Here is a 23,219-nt window from a genome sequence, read left to right as displayed (position 1 = left end):
GCAAACCTAGCCTGCCTGCAGTCCAGATCCTTCACCTATAGAGAACATTTGGCGCATCATTAAACGAAAAATACGCCAAAGACGACCACGAACTCTTCAGCAGCTGGAAATCTATATAAGGCAAGAATGGGACCAAATTCCAACAGCAAAACTCCAGCAACTCATAGCCTCAATGCCCAGACGTCTTCGAACTGTTTTGAAAAGAAAAGGAGATGCTACACTATGGTAAACATACCCCGTCCCAACTATTTTGAGACCTGTAGCAGAAATCAAAATTGAAATGAGCTCATTTTGTGCATAAAATTGTAAACACTCTCAGTTTAAACATTTGCTATGTTATCTATGTTCTATTGTGAATAAAATATTGGCTCATGTGATTTGAAAGTCTTTTAGTTTTCATTTTATTAAAATTTAAAAAACGTCCCAACTTTTCCGGAATTCGGGTTGTATATAAGAAAAGCATAGTAAGCCATAGGGACTACTTATCCAACGTGAAGTCCTGTACACTTCTGGTAACAATTTTTTGCCAGTCTGATTACCACAATTTCAGATCAAATAAACAGTTACAAGGGAGTGCAGTCAAGAATAACAATAAAAAATAATAAATATCTGCTTGACAGTATTTTTAAAAATATCTGTTTGTCAGTAGTTGTATTTTCTAAATATCGGTTTGTCAGTAGTTGTATTTCAAAATATCTGTCAGTAGTTGTATTTTATAAATATCGGTTTGTCAGTAGTTGTATTTCAAAATATCTGTCAGTAGTTGTGAGTATTTTCAAAGTATTGGTTTGTCAGTAGTTGTATTTCAAAATATCTGTCCGTAGTCGTGATTATTTTCAAAATATCGGTTTGTCAGTAGTTGTATTTCAAAATATCTGTCAGTAGTTGTGAGTATTTTCAAAGTATTGGTTTGTCAGTGGTTGTATTTCAAAATATCTGTCCGTAGTTGTGAGTATTTTCAAAATATCGGTTCGTCAGTAGTTGTATTTCAAAATATCTGTCAGTAGTTGTGAGTATTTAAAAAATATCGGTTTGTCAGTAGTTACAGGTGTTTGTCAAATAACTATTTGCCAGTAGTACCAGAACTTTTTCAAATACTGTTTGCTAAGTAGTGTCAGGTATTTCTGAGTCACCCCAGAATTATTTGCCAGTAGTTTTGCATGGTTGCCGAGGGTTTGTTGCAAGTAAAACTGAAGTACTGCAAACAGTTTTGTGGTAGTAGCTGTAGTAAACCCACTTCTTGGGTTTAATCAGCATTTTTAGTTTTAAAGAACAGGAAATGTTCAGTTATTTCTATCTTTTATTATGCATGCTGCCCATCTTATTTTTGTGTCTTTTTTTCAGTACTTGTGTTTTATTTTATGCTTCTGTCTTTCAAATTGCAAATGGATCTTAAAGTAGCAGCTCTGGCAACAGACTTCCAGCAGGTGGGCAAAAGAGAGTACCGGAACCATCCCCTCTGTTTCGCAGGAAGACTTATGACAAGGGACAAGCCCTGACTGACAAGGCCAAAGCCAAAGAAATCACACAGTAAGAGCTAGCAGCCCCAGTGGCAGAAAGTTACTACTGCAATTTTTGAAGGTATTTAGTCTCTGCCTGTTTGTGCTGGTTTTTAGGATCTGCATACAGCAAACAGGATATGTATATCGAAAGTTTGGCATATAAGATTAAAAAAACTCTCTTTGAATTTTTCCTTAACATGTCAAACATTAGCCACTTTACATTGACTGCAATAATCACACTATTATGGAAGCATATGGGTAGCAATATTCAATTTGGAATGTAATATGCAAAATGACAATGCAATATGTAAAATGGAAATGCATTTTTTTATTTACATTTACATTTTCCAATACATTTGTGCAACGTTTGGTGCAAAATGAAAATGAAATTACATAATTTTCATGTGCCATTTCATACACTAGTTTTAAAATGTAAAATGATTGCTAATTTTAACGCTTCATAAGTTGCAAAATTAAATTGAAAATGTATTACATAAATGATTAGATATGTATAACATGTTCAAGCAAAAACTGTGGCAAAATGATCATTCAAATGCTATTTTTCTTAATTGCATTAACACTAACAGTCAAGACACTTACGATTGCATTTTCATTCAATGTCCCGCAATGAATGTAGCAAAATTCAATGTTCACATTGAAAATGCATTCCGAGCCGATCACGTGTCCGCCCCCTCCCGCCATGTCAATCACTGCGTGAACAAGTCGGGGTTTGCAGAAGGTCAAGAGACTCAAGACTCAAGAGGATTCAAGTGAGAGAACATGGACAAGACAGTTGGCCCGTGTACGTTTTGATTATAAAACGTGTGCGTTACAAATTGGTTTATGGCTTCAATATTTCATTCGCACTTGTGGATGGAACTGAAACGCTGCTTTCATCTGATTGGTCGAATCGCTCCGCCTTCAGCTCGGTCTTTTCATTCTTTCAGACAGAATAAGAGTCAGTGCGAGTGCGGCACTGTAATGTCTGAAACCACCGCTCACTGGCACTTAATTCGTGCTGCTGCAACCTGCAAATTATTTCTAGGTTGTAGTATTGTATGAATATTGTCCCACTGATGAATACAGTGCAAATAGTTCTGTCTCTTTGGATAAAAGTGAAGTGGAAATAAAAATCAATAATAGACTGAACAGTTCCATGTCTGTAACATTTACCACTCTCATCTTTTAAGTCAGAAGGCACTAGGTATGTGTGTGTGACATTAATAAATAATTGTGAAAATTAATATAGTTACATTTCTTAAATAAATTTGTAATATTAGTTTTATTACATACTAAATTGAATGATGGTTTTCTTTTTAGTCTTATTTGTTGGGCTTGAGAAAGACAACATATATTTACCATATTTACTGGACAATACTTCTTTTCATAGTTTGGCTGGTCCTGTGACTTACAGTCAGGTGCGACTTATTTATCAAAATTAATTTGACATGAACCATGAGAAATGAACCAAGAGAAAACATTACCATCTACAGCCGCGAGAGGGCGCTCTATGCTGCTCAGTGCTCCTGTAGCCTACCCAAGAGTGCCCTCTCGCGGCTGTAGACAGTAATGTTTTCTCTTGGTTCTGAATAAATGCGACTTAGTCCAGTGTGACTTATTTATGTTTTTTTCCTCGTCATGACGTATTTTTGGACTGATGCAACTTATACTTAGGTGCGACTTATAGTCCGAAAAATACGGGTAACATTATTATTATTATTTATTATGAGAGTAATTGACACAGACTAGAACTTTAATGTTTCACCAAATTCAGGTCAGATCTTCAGACTCGTCTGACTCGTGTTGCTGTATAACTGGCCAGACTTACCTTCCCAAAAAATCCTATTTAATTTTATTTCATAAATGTAACTATATTTATTTCCACTTCACTGTTATCCAAGGAGACAGAACTATTTGCACTGTTTTTATCAGTGGGACAATATTTATACAATACTATATCCTAGAAATAATTTAACGGGGTCTCTTGAAAGTCACAGCAGCACGAATTATGTGCCCAGCTACATCTGATACAAATATTATGCTAATTAACAGTGAGCGGTGGTTTCAGACATTGCAGTGCTTCACTCGCACTGACTCTTATTCTGCCTGAAAGAATGAAAAGACCGAGCTGAAGGTGGAGCGATTCGACCAATCAGATGAAAGCAGTGTTTCAGTTCCGCCCACAAGTGCGAATGAAATATTGAAGCCATAAACTGAAATGATCAAAACGTACACGGACCAACTGTCTTGTCCATGTTCTTTCACTTGAATCCTCTTCTTGAGATTTTAGTCTCTTGACCTTCTGCAAACCCCGCCTTGTTCACGCAGTGACTGACGTGGCGCGAGGGAGTGGAGACGTGATCGGCTCGGAATGCATTTTCAATGTGCACATTGAATTTTGCTACATTCATTGCGGGACATTGAATGAAAATGCAATCGTAAGTGTCTTGACTGTGAGTGTTAATGCAATTAAGAAAAATAGCATTAGAAAGATAATTTTGCCACAGTTTTTGCTTGAACATGTTATACATATCTAATCATTTCTGTAATACATTTTCATTTTAATTCTGCAACTTATAAAGCGTTAAAATTAGTATTCATTTTACATATTAAAACTGGTGTATGAAATGGCTAATGAAAATTTTGTAATTTCATTTTCATTTTGCACCAAACGTTGCACAAATGTATTGGAAAATGTAAATACAGAAATGCATTGCCATTTTACATATTACATTCCAAATTGAATATTGCTACCCATATGCTTCCATACTCTATGGCTTCATTAAGAATGAGAATCACATATTGTGTACAACTCAGAAGGGGGTCGAAATTCCAATTTAGACAAATTATTGTTTTCAGTAATCCAGAAAAGGGCATTTACATGGCATTTTCTAATTCAGAGTATTGCCAATAGTTGTGTTATTAGCAGTCCACATAAAAAGTGGCCACAAAATGCTAAATTGGCTTGGCTTTGAAAGTAGAGAAGTCATAGATTTTGAACTTGTCACATGGGAGTCAATAAACAGTAGTCTAGAACGAATAACTATCTCAAAATGTCAAAATTAAATGTCTCTAAGGGGGTGTGACCAGGCCAACGTGTTTTCCACCACACGACGGCAAGTAAAATCCTTCTATTGACCTGGAGAGTAATACATAAATTCAGTTCTAATATTTATTTTCTCTAGAGTTTACATAACACAATGCAAACTAAGGTCAAGTGAAGTGTTTGTCTTAAAGATGCTGACTACTCTGATTATTTGCATGAGTGTTTTTGTTTTTTTTAATTTGCACTGAATTTAGATATTTCTCATATGTTAATTGAATTACAGATTCCTCTGTGTTTGTGAATATTAATTTGTATTTTTTGTCTTTTGTTTTTCTATTTAGTTTTGCATTATACATGTTTATTTCACTGCATGTGGATGAATTTATTGACAGGCATGCATGCCCTATCATACTTTCATAATTGGAAAAATCTTACAGAGCCAAAAAAAGTGGTTCACCTTCTTCATGATATTCTCTTTTATTACTTATCCTGAGAACTAAATGTCTAACTTTGACAGGACACTTCTGGAACACCTGGAGGCTTTTTCAGAACTATGCTTTGTTTTGTCTGGTTTTCATGTCTAACACAAAATTTGGTTATATGAAATATGGAGATAAATATGCAGTTAAAGAGGGAATCAGGAAGGGGTAAAGTTTTTTATGGCACTTTTTGCTGCACTGTGTGGCTAGAAGACAATGCCTCAATACACAAGTCTTAATGGAGGAATTTACTGATTGTTGATTTTTTGACGTGCATCAGAGGTGTGATCAACCCTGTTCCTGTGTCGAAGAGCAGTCGTAGCAGTTCTCTGCAGTGTGTTCATATAGCCGAGGGTCACAGTAAAGCTGTACTGTGTGTCGACTCCACAGATGACCTCCTCTTCACCGGGTCAAAAGGTCAGAACACCATTTAACATTCATTATATACAGTAGTTTATGCTAGTTTAATTTTGTTGTGCTCTTCCAACCAGGTTGCTTTACAATACTATAACAAGTGAACACAACAGAAGGCAAAGAGACAATACAAATAACTTACATGATATGAAAACAGTACATGAGGTTAGGGATCAGAGAAACATGAAGTGGAAATATATGTCTTAAGGGGGATTTTGCAGTTATGTAATGTTGAGAGGTTATGGATGTTTTGGGGATTGGAATTCCAGAGTGACGGGGCGGAGATACAGAAAGCCCTGCTACCAAACAATTCTAGTTTGTTTCATGGGACCAACAACCGACCAGAATCAGAGGACCTAAAAATACATACTGTGGTGTACATATAAATGAGATCAGAAATATATGGGAGAACATGACCATAGAGGGCCCTGAATGTCATGATAAAAAGAATCTTGTATTGAATATGGAAGCAAACGGGGAGTAAATGTAGTCTGTGTGGAATAGGAGTATTGTGGGAAGATGTATTGGTGTATGTGAGAACCCTAGCTGTGGAGTACTGAACGAATTAGAGCTTATTTATGTAATGGATTGTTCTTATAAATCAAAAAATGTATTACGGTAGTTTGCTTGTACGTAGAGTGCTAGTTGGAGCAAGAATGCAACATAACAGAGCGTAAATGAGCAGCATGTTGCAGTAAAAAAAGGCTCCGCAGTAAAGGGTTCTTTTTGTTTTTGCTTTGAACTTAAAGTGCCTCTATTATGCCATTTTTAAGGTTCCTAATATTGTTTTGGGAGTCTCCTACAGTAGGATTACATGCATGCAAGGTCAAAAAGCGCTTTTGTTTTCTCAAACTATGCATTTAATATCACCTCATTACAGCGATTCTCAAACGATTCATTCAAAGCAGTTCCAAGATTCAGTCTCTCTAAAACCCTCCTTTCTTTGAGCATGCTCTGCTCTGACTGGTCAGATGGCCTAGTCTGTTGCTTTTAGTCTACCACGTACAGCGTGTGTTGGAAACGATACGCCCATTGCCATAGTTCTGTATTTTAAACACTCGATAGAAAATTTAACCTTCTATTATTTATCATACTTGTGATTCAGTGGAGCCAGCTGGTACAAATAAACAGGGTACTGAACCATCTTTCAAGAGCAAGCGTTAAGTGAATCCTGCGTTGAGCTCCCCCAGATTAGAGAAGCAGTTGTCAGTAAAATTATGTGTTTGTAAGCGGGGTTGTACGCTGCTTTCCAATGTAGAACATAGCCGGGAATTATGCAAATGTGTTACCCAGTGAAGTGTAGTCGTCAAGTGTGATTCAAATTACTAAAAACTTGTTTGGGCTATAGAGAGTCGTTTATTTATTTATCGGCTTTACAACTTTGGTTATCGTTTACATTCACATACAGCTAAATTACACACTGCATGAAAGGCAATATTGGAAATGTCATAATAAGGGGCACTTTAAAAACCTAATTTGGAAATCCTCAAAGTTTAAAAAGAAATTTGTGTGTAGGAGAAGAGTACTAATCGCTAGTCAAACACATTTCTTCGGTGTGCAGTCAGTCACATGCTGAGCTTCTGTGAGTATGGTGACAAAGACAGTTCAGAATGCAAACCACAGCAGCCTTGGACGTAACAGCTGATCAGTGACAATTAGTGTGGAAAAAAAATTAATTGCAAAAAAAAAAGACGCAATAAAAAAGAAATAGAAAAAAAGGCCACAATAGGATGGGTTCCTGAGTTTGACAGTACGACAGAGGATTTTGACACCTATTCAGAAAGATTTGAGCAAAGAATTGAAGCAAATAAATGGATAGTGGAAAAAATATGTGTTCCTGAATGTTTTAAGACCTGTGTATTATGGCCTCTTGAAAAGTCTAGTTCAGCCAGTTAAAGTAGTTAAATAATTGACTTAACTGGGGGTAGTCGTGGCCTAATAGAGAGTTGGACTTGTAACCTGAAGGTTGCGGGTTCGAGTCTCAGGTCTGGCAGGAATTGTCGGTGGGTGTAGTGAATGAGCAGCCCTCTCTTCCACCCATAATGCCACGATTGAGGTGAGACCCTTGAGCATGAACCGAACGCCCAACTGCTCCCCGAGCACTGAAGAATATGGCTGCCTACTGCTTCGGGTGTGTGTTCACTACTGTGTGTGTGCACTTGGATGGGTTAAATGCTGAGCACAAATTCTAAGTATAGGTCACCAACTTGGGGACACGTCACTTCACACACGGTCACAATTTAATCACAATTTTAACATACCAAAAAATTACTCAGACCCTTTCTGATCATTTTAAGCTCAAGCCAGTTCTGATTGCAGAATGCTTCATATTTTACCAACGCAACCAAAGTCCTGAACAAACTATATCTGACTACATTCTGGCTTTGGAACGTGTGAGATGTTCATGTGAATTTGGAACATTTCTAGATGATGCTCTCAGGGACAAATTTGTCTGTGGACTTGCAGGAGAAGTTTATCATAGAAGGTTACTGTCAGAAAAGGATCTTGCTTTAAAAAAAAAAAAAGCTTGTGATAGTGCACTCACAATATAATTAGCACACAAGGACACTAAGGAGCTGGGTGTTCCGACAACCATAAAGGACACAAGTGTGCATAAAGTGCAGAATGCTTGTGGAGCCAAAGAGAAATGCAGAGGACATGGATTTTCTCAGTGCAATACCAAGAATTGGGCCCAGAAGCAACCTTCTAACAAGAACACTGTGACTCCTGAAAAAGATCAGCAAAAGCCCAGTACATGTCAGGCAACACATCAGAGACACTGGGTGCAGTGGAGAATGAACTGTTTGAGTTATTCACTGTTTACTCTGGTCACGACAAGACGGTTGACATTTACATTGATCTTCAGCTAAATGGCAAAATGGTTAGCATGCAACTAGACACAGAAACCTATTTGTCTTTGATCCTAGAGTATATTTATAATGACAAATGTAAGGATTTTAGGTTGCATCCAACCTCCATTCGTGTGTTATCATACACAGGGAACTAAATCCCTGTGCTGGGCGAGCTAAAGGTTCCAGACATCTATATGGGACAATAGTGGTCACTTCCAGTGGTTGTGGTAAAAGGAGACAAATCTCCATTGTTGGGGCGTAACTGGCTCCAGAAAATATCCTTAAACTGGATGGAGATTTTCAGCTTGTGGCATGTGTCGCCAGTGAGCGTTACTTCCCTCCCTGATGTCCTTGAAAAACACAGAGAACTCTTTGGAGATAGGTACGGCAAAATTACTGACATTAATGCTAAAGTGAGGGTGCAAGAAGGATCCCATAATATCTTTCTCAAACCGAGGCCTGGTCCATATGTCCTTAAAGAAGCAGTAGAAAAATAGATTGATCACCAGGAGAGGAATGGAATTATCTGTATGGACGCAAGTTCCACCCGCTAACTGATCATAAACCTCTGCTTGCTATCCAAGGTCCCAAGAGGAGATTGTGTGTCAGGTTTCACACCTAGACAAATTGCCAGTCTGTGCAATGGACATTGCCACTGAACCTAGGAGAAATCCCTTGCTATCAAAAGTGCTTGACCTAACTTTGTCAGCATGGCCCAGTCATGTCACAGATTAACACTTGAAACATTTCAATGTCAGGAAAGACCAGCTTTAAACAGACCAGTGCTGTATCCAGTGGACTTCGAGAGTGATCATTCCTACAAACTATAGGGAAAGGCTGTTGTCTGAGCTGCACAAGGGTCATCCCAGTATAGGAAGAATGAAAGCATTTGCAAGAGTATAACTCTGTTGGCCGGGGCTCGAACAAGACATCTAGAACTTACTAAGTGCACTCAATGCGAGCTGGGGTGAAACCAACCCCCTAGAACTCCCTTGCATTCATGGTCCTGGATAACAACACCCTGGGAGCGCATTCACATAGATTATGCAGAGATTGACAAATTGACACTTTCTACTAACTGTGGATGCCCACTCAATATGGGTGGAAATCTTACCCATTCACCTGACCAACACAGAAAAGACCATAAACATCTTGCCCCATACCTGGGCATCTTATTGATTCCCAAAATAGTTGGTGTTAGACAATGACCCACCATTCACTTCCAGTTGAAAGAGTCCCTAACATATCTTCACAAAGGCATGGGAAAGGTTAAGATTTAATGCTGACAGTAAGAGAGGTAATGAATCAGAATAGGGTAGTTCCAGAGCTACCTAGAGCTGTTATGAAATGAGAATGCTGTGAGATTATCACTTTCAGTTCTCAAATTCTTTAGTACTTATTAGTAAAAATAATTGGTCTAACAAGAATTTATAAGCTGGGCCCGTTTCCTCTTTCAGACCGGACTTGTAAGGTGTGGAACCTGGTCACAGGACAGGAGATCATGTCTCTAGGCGGCCACCCCAACAATGTGGTATCTGTGCGTTACAGCTCCAGTCTGGTGTTCACAGTTTCCACCTCCTACATCAAAGTCTGGGACATCCGTGACTCTGCAAAGTGTATCCGGACACTCACGTAAGTTCCTGGCCAACCTAACATAAATATAGAATACCAATACCCAATAATGTTTTTCAGACACTTAATTAAATGTTAATTGCAAAATAAATGTAAAACATTTAGTAGTTTAAAGTTATTTTAAATGCAGTTAGCTTAACTTCAGACTCCTCTTTGACCCACTTAAGTTGGACTTAAGCAGGGCTCTGAACCGGTTCAAGGAACGAAAACGAAAACCGGAAATGAACGAAATTTTGACAGGAACAGAAACAGAAACGAAATCAAATTTTATAGTTCCGAACAGAATCGAAAAATTGAAATGGCCATTAACCGGTTAATAACGTTATTTTATCGTTCCATTTAATATTTAAAATTTGCTGTCAACCAATCACGAATTCCAGTAGTACGGCATATGCAAATGTGCTGAAGCCAATGAGTGAAATGTCCGCTCAGCTGTGAACTCATCATAGGTAAATTGCAATGGCAATACACCGCCTTCAGGGCCGGATTAAGACCAAATTAGACCTGATGACGCAGCGCAAAAAAGGCCTATTTTTTCTCGGTGTTGGTGCATGTGGATTCGAGACTCAATCACTAGCATGCTTAACCTTTCCTGCCCAACTGAGGACTGCGGCTCTCTTCTGATTATTCCCAACTTTGAGAAGCTCTGCTCGCCGATGGCATTGGACATCATCACGGACAGATAGATGCGCAACCCAATTTCGACATTTCGAAACGTCTGGGAAAGATTTAACGATGACAAAAACTTGTACAAGCTCTGCTGATTTGTTCACAGTCACCGGTTTCTGAGTGCATGGATGCAGTAAACTGTATCAGCTAATTTTGACCAATTAATAATCAGTTAAACGGTTTAAAAAGTCATTTATTTATTTTCAGTAAATTATCAAAATATTTAAAAAGGTTTGGTGCATGGTTAATATATGCTTACGCGTATATCTATATATATATATATATATATATATATATATATATATATATATAAACATACTTTTTTTAGAGAGAAAAAAAGATTATTTCATTAAGAAATAGACATAATGCAGACACAAAATGTTTACAAACATTACAAACTGTAATAAACACTGTTAACATAGGCTATTTTTTTATAATAATTTGGCATTCAAATACATCGCGAATACTAAAACATTTGATTTTTTGTTGAATGAGACCCAACGTTGGTTTGAGTTTCGTTTTGGCATAAATTAATTAGTTTTGGTTTCTCGTTAATATGCTATAGCTTCTTATATTTTTAATTCCTGTTCTTTTCTAAATACTGTTAATTGAAATGATTTGTTGTGGAGTGAGGGGAAAATAGCCTAGCGGAGCTTCTCAAATTTACTGTTAGCTGAACAAATTTCCATTTGCTGTATTAACCTCAAAGTAATTCTTAGAATGAAATTTGGAGTCCGACTTTCGGACGCAAATACAGCGTTACTTAGTATACAGTAGGCTAACTATTATTCTATATTCTTTGCAGTGTTACTGACTAGGGATGTTAATTTCGTTATTTTTCCTAACCAACAACCGTTAACCGACAAGACTATTTTAAATAATAATAACTGAAAGTACAAACGCTATATAATAAATAACATTTTAGCATCCAGATATGTCAGGAACATGAAAACATTTGGATTCGTGCCGAATGAGAGAGGTAGGCATCAGTTTTACCTTTAATTAGTTTTTGGATTGACGTTTTTATAGCCTATAACTTTAGAGGATTTGCTTTGGAGATAAACTAATAACTGTTTTTATAATGTTTTAAACATTTTACTTTAGAGTAGTTACAGGCATTTTAGCCTTCATTATTTCGGAAGTAATAGGGCTAATAAAATGCGATGTGAGCCGTGACTTAAGTGTCTTTTTTTTAACAATGCAGCAAACATTTTTAAATATCTTAAAAATAGTTTGATGTCTTTAAAGTGTTCAAAAATCTAGAGAAGATGATGCTGTATTGGCTGTGACTAAGCGTTAGATCTCAATTTTTTTCTTTTTGAGTAAAGAAAACACTACACTTTATTATTATTGTATTATTATTATTATTATTAGGCAAATTATAGGCAAATAATATTTTTCAAAAAAAGAAAATAACGTTATTAACCGGTTTTTATTCCACCCGAACCAGTTTCGGAACGGTAATAATATCAGAGGAACGCAAAACAGAAACGTTAAAATATCGATTCTGCTCGGAGTGAACCGTTTGAATTTTTTTTTTTCGTTTTCAAGCCCTGGACTTAAGTAAATCTTTATATGTACTTCATACTTTATATAATCAGGTACCTTACATGTGCTTTAGTAGGGTAGGCAACAAATTTATTTCGGCCGAAATAGCAATTAAGCAGTTAAGCATTCTTCTTTTTCACTAGGGTAGTCCAGTTGTGATTTTTCCACTGTCTTTATTATTCTAAAATATATATTTAAAAAATCCTAAAATTTTACTAGATTTTCTATCATTTGAAATTTGGAATTTGAGAACAATCTTTCCCAAATTAGTTCAGATGATCCTGGGACCATGTTCATAAAAACTTTTTGATTCCAGTCTGGACACTCTTGTCTGTATAAGTTATATGATCTAATTAAATGATCAAAATGGCCGTTTAGTGTCCTGGTTTTTAGATTTTCTCACTCTTTGATTGTGTTTTTACCTTCAGATCGTCAGGTCTGTTGAACACTGGTGACACATGTGCAGCCAGTACAAACCGCACAGTGACCATCCCGGCTGGTGAGAACCAGGTCAACCAGATCTTTCTGAACCCGTCTGGCACTGTTCTCTATGCTGCTGCAGGCAACTCTGTTCGTGTGTGGGACCTGAGACGGTATGCGTTCAACCCAGCATCCTTTACTTCACCCACTCTGGAGAGCTATAAATCAGGGTTTCCGCGGGGTCTTAAAAAACCTTAAAAAGTCTTAAATTGTACAAATTTTTTTTTAAATTTTTTAAAGTCTTAAATTTGGGGACAGGAAGACCAGAAATACAATATTGTTTTTACTCTGCAAACACACAGAGCTGTAAATTTGAACTAGTGGATTGATAAGAAGACAATGCAAAATAAATATCTAAAAATAGTGGTGTGCGATATGTATGGTCTGCAATAATATCGTAATTGTTGTTTTATCGATGTGCAATTTTATATTATGAGTATATATCGTGAAAAGCGACCACAAAAATACACCTACAGAGTGCACACACACATACATTAGGTCAGTGGTTCTGAATTCCAGTCCACCCCTTGCTCTGCACATTTGTTATGTCTCTCTTTGTTACCACACACCTGATTCAGATAATCAACTTGTTAGAAGTGAGCTCCATGTATGAACTCTGTTCCAATTGACATAGTCTCAACACAGTTCTCATTGCTCTGTACTCCCTGTCTAGCAGAAGTCTAGCGTTTTAGACTAGTGTGCGTGCGAATGTAGAGTGCTTTCTTTCACTGCATGCATTAATCAGTCTATTAATATGCATTTAGAATCATCACATAATTTAAGATGGGGGCAGAAAATGTATACAGGTGCATCTCAATAAATTAGAATGACGTGGATAAGTTCATTTCAGTAATTCAACTCAAATTGTGAAACTCGTGTATTAAATAAATTCAATGCACACAGACTGAAGTAGTTTCAGTCTTTGGTTCTTTTAATTGTGTTGATTTTGGCTCATATTTAACAAAAACCCACCAATTCACTATCTCAACAGATTAGAATACTTTCTTATTAAAAGACCAATTAAAAAATGTTTTTAGTGAATTGTTGACCTTCTGTAAAGTATGTTCATTTACTCTACATGTACTCAATACTTGGTAGGGGCTCGTTTTGCTTTAATTACTGCCTCGATTCGGCGTGGCATGGAGGTGATCAGTTTGTGGCACTGCTGAGGTGGTCTGGAAGTCCAGGTTTCTTTGACAGTGGCCTTCAGCTCATCTGCATTTTTTGGTCTCTTGTATCTTTTGACAATACCTCATAGATTCTCTCTGGGGTTCAGGTCTGGTGAGTTTGCTGGCCAGTCAAGCACACCAACACCATGGTCATTTAACCAACTTTTGGTGCATTTGGCAGTGTGGGCAGGTGGCAAGTCCTGCTGGAAAATTAAATGAGCATCTTCAAAAAGCTGGTCAGCCGAAGGTAGCATGGAGTGCTCCTAAATTTCTTGGTAAACGGGTGCAGTGACTTTGGTTTTCAAAAAACACAATGGACCAACACCAGAAGTTGACATAGCACCCCAAATCATCACAGACTGTAGACAATTAACACACGATTTCAAGCAACTTGTGCTATGAGCTTCTCCACCCTTCCTCCAGACTCTAGGACCTTGGTTTCCAAATGAAATACAAAACTTGCTCTCATCTGAAAAAAGGACTTTGGACCACTGGGCAATAGTTCAGTTCTTCTTCTCCTTAGCCCAGATAAGATGCCTCTGATGTTGTCTGTGGTTCAGGAGTGGCTTATCAAGAGGAATACGACAACTTTAGCCAAATCTCTTGACACGTCTGTGAGTGGTGGCTCTTGATGCCTTGACCTCAGCCTCAGTCCATTCCTTGTGAAGTTCACTCAAATTCTTGAATCGATTTTGCTTGACAATCTTCATAAGGCTACGGTTCTCTCGGTTGTGGTTGTGCATCTTTTTCTTCCACACTTTTTCCTTCCACTCAACTTTCTGTTAACTGTTAACAGCCAGCTTTTTTGGCAATGAATATTTGTGGCTCACCTTCCTTGTGAAGGGAGTCAATGATTGTCTTCTGTACAACTGTCAGATCAGCAGTCTTCCCCATGATTGTGTAGCCTAGTGAACCAAACTGAGAGACCATTTTGAAGGCTCAGGAAACCTCTGCAGGTGTTTTGAGTTGATTCGCTGATCGGCATGTCACCATATTCTAATTTGTTGAGATAGTGAATTGCCGGCTTTTTGTTAAATGTGAGCCAAAATCATCACAATTAAAAGAACCAAAGACTTAAACAACTTCAGTCTATGTGCATTGAATTTATTTAATACACGAGAATCACAATTTTAGTTGAATTACTGAAATAAATGAACTTTTCCAGGACAGAATAATTTACTGTGATGCACCTGTATATATTTATATAATTTCATATAGTAAATATCACATGAAGAGTGGCATTTCTTTTTTTTTTTTCAAAAGTATGATATTGATTTTATACAACAGTTCAATAAACAAGTAGTTAATATTAAGAGACTTACGTTTAAGACACCATATTTCCTGTTTTTGCACAAAAAAAAACAAAAAATCAAACAGTCACAGCACTGTTTTGCATCTCTGAGCAACAGGATGCTGTTTTGTTTTCAAATTAATCAACTGTTTAAATGATTTGGTTCAAACGCAATGACTCACTTATTAACAGTGACTTGCTGCGAACTACTGTTTTCAATGTTTTATGTTTCAAATATCAAAACATTATTTATGCATTTGTAATTGCAATTTAAAGTATTTAATGTCCCTCAGAGCTGCATTAAACACTCTGTAAATACATCTAGATGACACGTCTAATGCAGCTTCTGTGTTTCCTCTGCACTGCAAAAATTAATTATGTTGATACTAATTTAATTTGCTTGGTAACAACCCAAATGCAAGAATTCGACTCAAAAGATGGTGCACACTTTTAGAAAAATGGGTCAAAGGTAAAAATCGCCATAAAACTTGTTGGAAATTATTAATTTCTATCACTGCTGTGAACTGACCACGCAGAATATTAAGAATATAAAGAAATTCAGGAGTCAGCTGTCCACGGTAGTCCTTAAGATATCGGCACAATAACACACTCAGCAGTATCATCTAATTATCGTTATTGATAAAATCCCAGAATATTATTGATATAATTTTTTTTGGCAGTATCGCACACCCATAATTTATGTTATTTAATTGATATAATAATTTATTGATAATAATTGTTTAAATATAATAATTAATTATTTTGACTTAACAGTGGTTTAAAGGCTGAAATGTAAAGTTTATCATTTTATAAATCAGAGCAATGTCTATAGGACCATATTAAACTGTAAAATTACTGTAAAAAGTGTAATTTGCAGTAATTTTACAGTTTACTATGGTACTATAGACATTGTCTTGTACCCCCTGCTCACATGGTATAAATTGTATTTGTGCAGGTCTTAAAAAAGGTCTTAAAAATTCTTAGACTTGATCTTTAAAATCCTGCAGAAACCCTGATTTGCTACATCATACTGTATGTCTGATTGGTTCACTGTCTTCTATTTATTTTTGTGTCTTCTATTTTCTCAGATTTGTTTGTACAGGGAAACTGATGGGTCATCTGGGTCCAGTCATGTGCTTGACTGTTGATCAGACTGGAAATGGACAGGATCTAGTTATCACTGGTTCTAAGGATCACTACATCAAGGTTCTTGTTTATATATCTATAAATTTTATATCAGTGGCCATTTCAAAGTTGTTAGTTAGCACTTTCCAGTAGTAACCAAATAGAGCCTGAAATTCAGCCTTCAGAAAATGTTGAGTATCATTCTTAGTAAAAAAAATATATATATATTTTCTATGAGGTTATTAATATTTTCAACCCTTCAATTAGAATTACTGATATGTTTAAATATAGTTTAAAACTTTGATATGTTAGATTTTGTTATATTCTAAATATACACATGAAATACACATGTAATTGTATACATGTATTTAAATTAGGCAAATAATAATAATAATTACAAGCATATTAGAATGACTATGCTTGTGAAAAAGACGTGTGCTGAATTGTATTGAATGGGCACCTGTTGTGTACTTTATCTTAAACGTATTTAAAAACTGCACTTGCAGATTACAACCCGAATTCCGGAAAAGTTGGGACGTTTTTTAAATTCTAATAAAATGAAAACTAAAAGACTTTCAAATCACATGAGCCAATATTTTATTCACAATATAACATAGATAACATAGCAAATGTTTAAACTGAGAAAGTTTACAATTTTATGCACAAAATGGGCTCATTTCAATTTTGATTTCTGCTACAGGTCTCAAAATAGTTGGGACGGGGCATGTTTACAATGGTGTAGCATCTCCTTTTCTTTTCAAAACAGTTTGAAGACGTCTGGGCATTGAGGCTATGAGTTGCTGGAGTTTTGCTGTTGGAATTTGGTCCCATTCTTGCCTTATATAGATTTCCAGCTGCTGAAGAGTTCGTGGTCGTCTTTGACGTATTTTACGTTTAATGATGCGCCAAATGTTCTCTATAGGTGAAAGATCTGGACTGCAGGCAGGCCAGGTTAGCACCCGGACTCTTCTACGACGAAGCCATGCTGTTGTTATAGCTGCAGTATGTGGTTTTGCATTGTCCTGCTGAAATAAACAAGGCCTTCCCTGAAATAGACGTTGTTTGGAGGGAAGCATATGTTGCTCTAAAACCTTTATATACCTTTCAGCATTCACAGAGCCTTCCAAAACATGCAAGCTGCCCATACCGTATGCACTTATGCACCCCCATACCATCAGAGATGCTGGCTTTTGAACTGAACGCTGATAACATGCTGGAAGGTCTCCCTCCTCTTTAGCCCGGAGGACACGGCGTCCGTGATTTCCAACAAGAATGTCAAATTTGGACTCGTCTGACCATAAAACACTATTCCACTTTGAAATAGTCCATTTTAAATGAGCCTTGGCCCACAGGACACGACGGCGCTTCTGGACCATGTTCACATATGGCTTGTTTTTTGCATGATAGAGCTTTAGTTGGCATCTGCTGATGGCACGGCGGATTGTGTTTACCGACAGTGGTTTCTGAAAGTATTCCTGGGCCCGTTTAGTAATGTCATTGACACAATCATGCCGATGAGTGATGCAGTGTCGTCTGAGAGCCCGAAGACCACGGGCATCCAATAAAGGTCTCCGGCCTTGTCCCTTACGCACAGAGATTTCTCCAGTTTCTCTGAATCTTTTGATGATGTTATCACTGTAGATGATGAGATTTGCAAAGCCTTTGCAATTTGACGTTGAGGAACATTGTTTTTAAAGTTTTCCACAATTTTTTTATGCAGTCTTTCACAGATTGGAGAGCCTCTGCCCATCTTTACTTCTGAGAGACCCTGCTTCTCTAAGACAAAGCTTTTATAGCTAATCATGTTACAGACCTGATATCAATTAACTTAATTAATCACTAGATGTTCTCCCAGCTGAATCTTTTCAAAACTGCTTGCTTTTTTAGCCATTTGTTGCCCCCGTGCCAACTTTTTTGAGACCTGTAGCAGGCATTAAATTTTAAATGAGCTAATTAAGTGGATAAAAGTGTAAAATTTCTCAGTCTAAACATTTGCTACGTTATCTATGTTCTATTGTGAATAAAATATTGGCTCATGTGATTTGAAATTCCTTTAGTTTTCATTTTATTAAAATTTAAAAAATGTCCCAACTTTTCCGGAATTCGGGTTGTAGTTAGATTATATTGATTAAATAATACTATTTAAGTGTACTTAAAGAGAGACACTTTCATAAATACAGTATGTTTCTTAACACACTTAAGTACTTTTAAAAAGGGCACTTTGTAATTATGTTAAATTAAAAGTTTCACTTTACATTTAAAATCTTTATCTTTAATAATATATTATCATGCTTGAAAGTACACTTATTTTGATGTTGACTACAGGGTTTCCACGGGGTCTTAAAAAGACTTAAACAGTCTTAAATTTAGTTGTATAAAATTTAAGGTCTTAAAAAGTCTTACATTTTACAAAAAAAGTCTTAATTATGATTTTAAGAGGTCTTAAATTTGGGGACAGAAAGACCAGAATTGCAATATTGTTTTTACTCTGCAAACACGCAGAGCTGGAAATTTGAACTAGTGGATTGATAAGAAGACAATGCAAAATAAATATCTAAAAATAGTGGTGTGTGATATGTATGGTCTGCGTTAATAGCGTAATTGTTGTTTTATCGATGTGCAATTTGATATTATGAGTATATATCGTGAAAAGCAACAACAAAAATACACCTACAGAGTGCACACATACATTAGGTCAGTGGTTCTGAATTCGAGTCCACCCCTTGCTCTGCACATTTGTTATGTCTCTCTTTGTTACCACACACCTGATTCAGATAATCAACTTGTTAGAAGTGAGCTCCGTGCATGAACTGTGTTCCCATTGACACTAGGCGTTTCCCAATGTCAAGGAAGGATCCTCGAAAGCCAGAATTTTGAGGATGCTATGTCATCGACATCTGTCAAAGGACGGTTCCAATGTCGAGGATCCTCGGAATTTCAACCAAGGATTGAGTCCTTCATTTAAAAAAATATCACATATACAGGAAAGGATGCATATGTGTAGCCTTCGCGCTCTTCGCGCTCTCAAATAAACCACAATCCTATGCGCGCAGCTTTGCTATCTTGTTAAAAAAATTACAAAAATATTAACGGGGCAATATGCTTTAAAATGTAAGTAATTTACATTACAAAATATTTGTTGTAACTGTAGTAAATATAAGTAAAGTTTAACGTTTAAATTAAATTGAACTGGTTTCGTCTATGCCCCTTAATTATTAAAAAAATAATCTGTATATCCATTTTTTTTTAAACCTTGTTCTTTAGACCGCAATAGAAAAACAAAACAATGTATTTAACAATATCTTCATCTTATTTACAACGTTTTGTGTTTCGGTGTTCCAAGCTCTACAAAAAGCATTAATTTAATCTTTGTTACATAAAATAAATATTTAAACATTTCTATACTGACAACTATATACATGAAGCAGCAAATTAATTTAAACAACATTATCATATCTGCAACTATATGCAACAACTTAAACATTTACAACTATGTACAACAAGACGAGAAGAACACAAGTGGCCATCAGCACACTGCCTACAGCACCGCCGCTGCTGTTGTGGTTGCTTCAAGGCTGCAGACAGAAGAAGAAAGTTTAGGTTAGTCCAATGGTAATCCAATCCATCATGTAAGACGATAATTGATTCTACAACAGTTGCAGTATATTAATATTGTATCACTGAAGGTAAATAAAATATACTTAATGTACTTTTATGGTCAGTTAAGACCATAATACAGTACAGTCGTGGCCAAAAGTTTTGAGAATTACATAAATATTAGTTTTCAAAAGGTTTGCTGCTAAACTGCTTTTAGATCTTTGTTTCAGTTGTTTCTGTGATGTACTGAAATATAATTACAAGCATTTCATACGTTTCAAAGGCTTTTATCGACAATTACATGACATTTATGCAAAGAGTCAGTATTTGCAGCGTTGGCCCTTCTTTTTCAGGACCTCTGCAATTCGACTGGGCATGCTCTCAATCAACTTCTGGGCCAAATCCTGACTGATAGCAACCCAATCTTTCATAATCACTTCTTGGAGTTTGTCAGAATTAGTGGGTTTTTGTTTGTCCACCAGCCTTTTGAGGATTGACCACAAGCTCTCAATGGGATTAAGATCTGGGGAGTTTCCAGGCCATGGACCCAAAATTTCAACATTCTGGTCCCCGAGCCACTTAGTTATCACTTTTGCCTTATGGCACGGTGCTCCATCGTGCTGGAAAATGCATTGTTCTTCACCAAACTGTTGTTGGATTGTTGGAAGAAGTTGCTGTTGGAAGGTGTTTTGGTACCATTCTTTATTCATGGCTGTGTTTTGGGGCAGAATTGTGAGTGAGCCCACTCGCTTGGATGAGAAGCAACCCCACACATGAATGGTGTCAGGAGGCTTTACTGTTGGCATGACACAGGACTGATGGTAGCGCTAACCTTTTCTTCTCCGGACAAGCCTTTTTCCAGATAACCCAAACAATCGGAAAGGGGCTTCATCGGAGAATATGACTTTGCCCCAGTCCTCAGCAGTCCATTCACTATACTTTCTGCAGAAGATCAATCTGTCCCTGATGTTTTTTTTTTGGAGAGAAGTGGCTTCTTTGCTGCCCTTTTTGACACCAGGCCATCTTCCAAAAGTCTTCGCCTCACTGTGCGTGCAGATGCGCTCACACCTGCCTGCTGCCATTCATGAGCAAGCTCTGCACTGGTGGCACTCCGATCCCGCAGCTGAGTCCTCTTTAGGAGACGATCCTGGCACTTGCTGGACTTTCTTGGACTCCCTGAAGCCTTCTTTACAAGAATTGAACCTCTTTCCTTGAAGTTCTTGATGATCCTATAAATTGTTGATTTAGGTGCAAACTTAGTAGCCACAATATCCTTGCCTCTGAAGTAGAGCTGAAACAACTAATCGATTTAATCGATTAAAATCGATTATTAAAATAGTTGTCAACTAATTTAGTCATCGATTAGTTGCTAAATAATTTTTATTTGCCGTAAGCGGCTCATTTCGTGCATATTTCAAATCTGCGGTGACCAAAGTGTGGCAGTAATGAGCCACAGGAGGTTTTACTCAGCCAGTACAGCAGGAGAAGTAGCGAATAGCCAATAGCTGGCCTCGTTTTATGTCACGTGCTTCCCGAACAGCGTCTCTGCAGCATTCAGCCGCATTCAGCGGGATGTGGGAGTACTTTACTTTGAGCCTTCAAAAAAGAAGAGTAACCTGTAAACTCTGCACTACTGAACTGTTTAAGGGGTCGTTCACATATCGCGACTTTTGCGCGCTCAAGTTCGTTATTTCCAATGTATGCGCGCTCATAATGGAAGCGACGCGGACGCGAGCCGCCCGTTTTTCCAGGCGCGTCCGCACCGCATAGTTAAAAACATCTCAACTTTTCAGAAAGCCGCAAGCGCACCGTGGGTCATGTGACAAGAACTAACCAATCAGCTTCATCCTTTCCCGTAACAACGCTGAAAGCTCAGCCAAGATGAAGGAACAGCTGATCATAGTTGTATATGGATTGCCATTTTGAAATAAATTTAGTAGCAGAGCTACTACAAGCGATTTTTAGACGCCTCAGGGGCGCTTCTGCCCGAGCGCTTTGGAAAGAAGGAGAAAGCGGCGTGCCTAGCGTTTTCCACGCGTTTTTAGGCGCGATATGTGAACGGCCCCTAAGACTTTTATTTGTGCAGATTCTCCAGTACAATGTTGTTTGCAAATGTTTAGTCGTAAAAGCTGATAACATTGCTTTTTAACAGTTAACATTTAAAGCTTTACAAACATGTTCTGTGTTGTCGTTTACCAGTTCATAATTCAGTCTTGCAGCTTAATTATGACTGAATGAGAGAGGTAAATGTTTAAATATATTTGAAATGCACTTTTTTTCTAAGTATTCACTGCTCTTTTTCACACAGCAGGTTTTTTGTGTGTGTTCAATTTTTTTTCTGGACAACCTTCTGATGGATTTTACTTTTACACTAAATTGTGAGTTCCATTCAGGTTTCATGTCATTGGCACTTTATTCGAAGGATTGTTTACAATTTCACAGCATAAGCTATAAAGCTGTTTCCCAGTAAATAATAAAATACAATGCACTGCAATTTTATTCTGTTTTATCCTTATTCTTCGTGAAAATATGTTCTTAAAGATTCCTTAATAAGCTTTGTTCAGGATGTTAAACTACTTTAGGAGCTCTAAGGACTGCCATGGTGAAAACATTATTTGAAATCTCCTTGTGAAATTTGCTAGAGTATGGGTCAGTGTTCTGATTGCAGAAGAGTTCGACAAAGGATTACTAACACATAATAAAACAACTCCAGGTATATTTTTGATGAGGATATGACAATGCAAAATGGTTAAAATCTCTTAAAAATCTATGCTGAATGATAAATACCCTTTATTTATAATTTACTTGGGGAAAAATGGGGAAAACTAAATAAGTACATAAACCGATTAATCGTAAAAATAATCGACAGATTAATCGATTATCAAAATAATCGTTAGTTGCAGCCCTACTCTGAAGCCATTTTTATGCAACGCAATGATGGCTGCACGCGTTTCTTTGCAGGTCACCATGGTTAACAATGGAAAAACAATGATTTCAAGCATCACCCTCCTTTTAACATGTCAAGTCTGCCATTCTAATCAGCCTGACATAATGATCTCCAGCCTTGTGCTCGTCAACATTCTCACCTGAGTTAACAAGACGATTACTGAAATGATCTCAGCAGGTCCTTTAATGACAGCAATGAAATGAAGTGGAAAGGTTGTTTTGGGATTAAGTTAATTTTCATGCCAAAGAAGGACTATGCGATGCATCTGATCACTCTTCATAACATTCTGGAGTATATGCAAATTGCTATTATAAAAATTAAGCAGCAACTTTTCCAATTTCCAATATTTATGTAATTCTCAAAACTTTTGGCCATGACTGTACATCATTGGTACATTAAATGTGTTTCATTTACCTTCTTGATTGTATGGGTGTTTACCAATGGTGGTGTTATATGTACTTGGATGTA

General features: G+C 37.0%; 1 pseudogene; it reads left to right on the top strand.

The window, feature by feature from the left end:
• LOC132133022 (kinesin-like protein KIF21A) overlaps positions 1–23,219 on the top strand; it is an 87,253-nt pseudogene that overhangs the window by 42,575 nt on the left and 21,459 nt on the right.

Source organism: Carassius carassius, chromosome 50 (genome assembly GCF_963082965.1).
Source record: "Carassius carassius chromosome 50, fCarCar2.1, whole genome shotgun sequence".
Taxonomy (NCBI): domain Eukaryota; kingdom Metazoa; phylum Chordata; class Actinopteri; order Cypriniformes; family Cyprinidae; genus Carassius; species Carassius carassius.
The sequence above is the reverse complement of the archived record's forward strand: the minus strand, read 5'-3'. Positions and strand labels throughout refer to the sequence as shown.